The following is a 5,090-nucleotide window of genomic DNA, read 5'->3' on the forward strand; positions in this document are numbered from 1 at the left end:
TCATACCTTTCAATTACAGTTTAAAGGATATATTACTTTTTGAGTAAAGTTTTAGGGTGGATGTCAAAAGCAAACAAGAATAGAAAAAGTTCTTAAAATTCTATTTAGAAAATTTAGAAAATACTACTTTAGCAGATAAAATTTCTATAAATTAAAATTGACTATATTTTTCTCATCCAGCCTATTATCAATAATTTCATTATTGTTTTCCACATTGTTCATTCTGGTGATGACTAAAACACCTTATGAATGAATATTTTATTGCCTATTACTCCCCTTCTCATTTTGGTTGATTATTTCACTGGCATGAGGATCTATCATAGGCTTCTCACAATGACATTCTAGACGCAGAACCAACATGACTCTTTTTGAATTTTTATGCCACTGCACATGGGAATACAGAATTCACATAAGTAGGGAGCACAGATCTAGTGAAAGAAGTGAAAAAAAATCATGTTTTCCAAGAAGTGATAGATTTGCCTGTTCCCTGACCAGGAATTCAGAAAATGACTTCCCACTAAGCAGAGGGAGTTAAGGAGGCCAAGGCAAACAAGATACTGCCATTAGTACTGACTGCACTTTGGAGATTCACAGCCAGCCTGTCATAAAGAATGGAGCTTGTCTTCAACTGGCTTGGGAAGGAAGGGAATGGGCACTGAGTGGATTGACGCTCTCTCCCAGATCCAGCTGCAGCCCATTATCCTGGTATTTTCTCATAAAACAAATTGGCCCTTATAAATCCTTCTCATTTTTACATCATCTGGGGAGAGGTTACTGTGATGACAAGGTAGAATTCTTACCTGTGCTTTCCTTTCACTTTGGGTAAATTACCTTTTCCCTCTTCTTTCCTCCTTCAATGTTGAAGGCTCTCTGGATTTGCCTGATGGGAACAGTTGTGAAAGAGAGTGTACAGCAAGCACTTTTATGGATTAGGATAACATGAAAGTGAAAGTGTGCACAGGACTTCACATCCACAACCTTAAAAGGATTCAGCCTTGTGCTAGTGGGAGGCTTTGGCAGGACTTCTCAGTCTCTTCAAATATCATCTGGAGAGGATTTTGAATACCATAGCACTTTCTTAAATTCACCACTAAGTATGTGAGGGAGTGTGGCTAGTTGGGGCATCTCACAGGAGAAGGTATCATATTATTGTTCAAAAAATAATTTTCTTGGAAGGGGGAACCAAGATGGCGATGGGGCAGTAGGGAAATGCCACAGCTTTCCCCAACCAAAAAGAGAGTTCGAGTTCCAAAACTTAATCTCCCCAAGAGACCGACAACAACAAAAAGAGGAACACTCAGAGAAAAACAGGAGGTGGAAAATAACAAAAAAGAAAGAGAGGAAAAGAAGAATTTTAGAATAGAGAAGAGCAAAGACCCCTCCCCCAACCTTCACTGGCCGCACGGCAGTGTGCCAAGCCGTGGCCAGTCGCCCGGTGGGGGCTGCTGAGTCCCAGAGACACAGGGGGCCGCCTGCAGATCACCCACGCAGAAGCCACCTGAGGTACCGGTTTGCAGACCTGCTGATCACCACAAACAGAGAAACCTATCAGCTGGGAGTCTCCACGAAGATCCCACCCCCACCCCTCACTCTCCATCCAAGCAGAGAGGCTCCATCCCTCCAAAGCCGCCCAAGGGAGCTGTCTGCAGATAGCTCAGAAGCCGCTTGAGGTATTGGTGTACCCCCCGATTGTGATGGCTGCCAAGGGTCCCAGAGACACAGGGGGTGGTCTGCAGATAACCCTCGCAGAAGCCGCCTGAGCGTGGACACTGTGGACCCCACAGCTTCAACAGAGGCAGAGACAGAAGAGAATCACACAGAGCCACCACCGCCCAGCCCAGCCCACAACCACCCCAACTGAACTCGGATTGCAACAGCAACTGACCACCTACACCACACAGAAACAACTAGCTCCAGGGTGAGTACCCCACAGGGGACAGTGTATCCCTCAAGGGAGACCAGAGCTGGAGGGAATCCCCAGACCCTGACCCAGATTCCCTACCCCAACACCCAGACCACAGGACCCACTAAAACTGGGAACTGTTCAAGAGCTCCACCAGCCCATGGAGCACACTCCGCTGGCCAGGCTAGAGCAAGAGCGCCCCTGGAAGGGAGCTTAAATGCCCAAGCCAGGAACAGCACCCCTGGGTCAAGACAACCAACAGTAGAAGAAATTTGAACTGTGTACCCCAGGCTGCATAACCTAGGTGGTATACACAGCAGCACAGGCCCAACTGGCACGCCCCAGGTGGGGGGCCGGAACCAGGCCTGGGGATCAAACGCCTGAACAACACAACCAACTCCTCCCAATTGAAGTCAAAAGCTGAGCATATGCCTCAGCAGAGGGGAGAAAAACAGGGAACTGCACCCCCTAGGAAGCACGCCTGTGACAACAAAAGACCTGGGGGCTCAGGACAAGAGAAGCCCAAACCCCACCAAAACCCAACCCATATACTCTAGACTGGGAATTGGGCAGCACAGGCCACTAGCACCTGATAGTAGGCAGGAGCTCAGGCTGGTAAGGTGGCTCAGCAGTAGAGTGATAGTTTTGGATGCATGAGGCCCTGGATCTGATTCCTCAGCATCACATAAACAGAAAGGGTCAGAAGTGGTGCTATGGCTCAAATGGTAGGGTGCCAGCCTTGAGCTGAAGAGCTGAGGGACAGCACCCAAACCTAGAGTTCAAGCCCACAACCAGCTCCCCCAAAAACAAAAAACAAAAACGAAACATCAGGAGCCCATAGCTGACTCCAGCATCTGGGAGAGTGCATCCAGAGCATCCGATCTTGCCAAGAGCACCCATAGGAGCAAACACTAGCAGTCTAGGCTGCTCAACACTTCCAAAGGTGGGAATTGCCAGCGATCTACAGCCGAGAGCTGAGAATCCTATGTAGGTCAGACCAGCAGCTGGAGGTTGGCAAACAAGGGAACCATTGGACCTATATTTCTTTGGCCTGGCTTACTTTTTTCACGTCTTCCCATTTCCTAAAAAATGGGGCAATGTCCTCTTTCGGATAGAGGCATAGAATTCCATTGTGTGTGTGCCTATATATATATATATATATATATATATATATATATATATATATATATATATATATATCTCACATTTTCTTGATCCATTCATCTACTGAGGGGCATTTGGGTTGGTTCCATATCTTAGCTATGGTAAATAATGCTGCAACAAACATGGTTGTGCTGGTAGCTTTGGTATGACTTTGTTTGTGATCTTTTGGGTAAATGCCCAAAAGTGGGATTGCTGGGTAACAAGGGAACTCTATGTGGATTCTTTTGAGGAACCTCCATACTGCTTTCCAAAGTGGTTGAACAAGTTTACACTCCCACCAACAATGCAGTAGAGTTCCTTTTTGGCCCTCCAGCGTCTGTTGTTACTAGATTTCTTGATTATAGCCATTCTAGCTGGTTTGAGGTGGAACCTCAATGTTGTCTTGATTTGCATTTCTTTTATGGGTAGAGAAGTTGGGCATTTCTTCATGTATCTATTGGCCATTCTTATTTCCTCTTCAAAGAAGTCTCTCTTTAAGTCCTTAGTCCACTTATTAATGGGCACTTTTTTCTTTGAAGATTTGTTGTTGGGAAATTTAGCTTATTGAGTTGTAAGTATATTTTAGATATGAGACCCTGTCCATTGTATGGCTTGTGAAGGTCTCCCAGTCCGTGGGCTTTCTATTGATCTTGCTAGCTATGTCCTTTGCCTTGCAGAAACTCTGTAGTTTCATGCAACCTTTCTTTGATTTGTTGTGTTTCTGAGTCTCTATTAAGAAAATCTGGGCCTGTGCCAAGGAGACTTAGAGTTTCTCCTATTCCTTCCTGTAATGTTTTCAGGTGTCTGCTTTTATTTTGAGGTCTTGATCCATTTGGAGTTGATTCTGGTGCTGGGTGATATATATATATATATATATATATATATATATATATATATATATATAGATATAGATATATATCTATATATCTATATCTATAGATATAGATATAGATATAGATAGATAGATAGATAGATAGATAGATAGATAGATAGATAGATAGATAGATAGATCTAGCTTTAGTTTTCTACAAGTGTTCAACCAATTTTGCCAGCACCATTTCCTGAAAAGGCTATCTTCCATTCTACTTCTTTTTTTTGGGGGGGGGGGCTCTGGTCATGGGGCCTGAACTCTGGGCTTGAGTGCTGTCCCTTAGCTCTTCAGCTCAAGGCTAGTGCTCTACCACTTGAGCCACAGCGCCACTTCTGGTTTTTTCTTTTTTCTTATGTGGTGCTGAGGAGTTGAACTCAGGGCCTCAGGCATGCAAGGCAAGCACTCTACCACCGAGGCACCTTCCCAACCCCCATTCTACTTCTTTAGCTCCCTTATCAAAGATTAGGTGACTATACATCTCTGGGTTTATTTCTGAGGCTTCAGTGCTATTCCATTGGTCCTCAGGTCTGTTCTTGTGCCAGTACCAAACTATTTTGATTACTATGGCTTTGTAGTAGAGTTTGAGATTTGGAATTGATATTCCTCCATCCCTGTTCTTTCTACTAAGGATTGTTTTTGCCATTTGGGGTCTTTTATTGTTCCATATGAATTTTTGGATTGCTTCTTCTATTTCATTGAAGAATGAGGTTGGAATGTTGATATGTATTGCATTAAATTTGTAGATATCCTTTGGCAGTATTGCCATTTTCACGATGTTAATACTCCCAATCCAGGGGGATGGAGGTTTTTCCACTTCCTTAGTTCTCTTTTAATTTCCTTTTTCATGTTTTTAAAGTTTTTGTCATAGAGGTCCTTCCCCTCTTTTGTTAAGTGAACTCCTAAGTATTTTATTTTTTGTGGGGCTATTACAAAAAAGTTTGTTTTCATAATTTCAGTTGTGCTCTTCTCGTTATTGGCATACAGGAAAGCCATTGATTTCTGAGTGTGAATTTTATACCCTGCTACTTTGCCAAAGTTTCTGATCAGCTCAAGCAACTTGAGAGTGGAGTCCATGGGATTCTTTAAATACAAGATCATATCATCTGCAAATAGGGAGAGTTTTACCATATTTTCTTTCATATTTAGTTCATCTTATATCTACAGTGAGTTTTA

The sequence above is a fragment of the Dipodomys merriami genome, unplaced genomic scaffold, assembly GCF_024711535.1.
Source record: "Dipodomys merriami isolate MVZ:Mamm:240054 unplaced genomic scaffold, mDipMer1.0.p SCAF_7, whole genome shotgun sequence".
Classification (NCBI taxonomy): Eukaryota; Metazoa; Chordata; class Mammalia; order Rodentia; family Heteromyidae; genus Dipodomys; species Dipodomys merriami.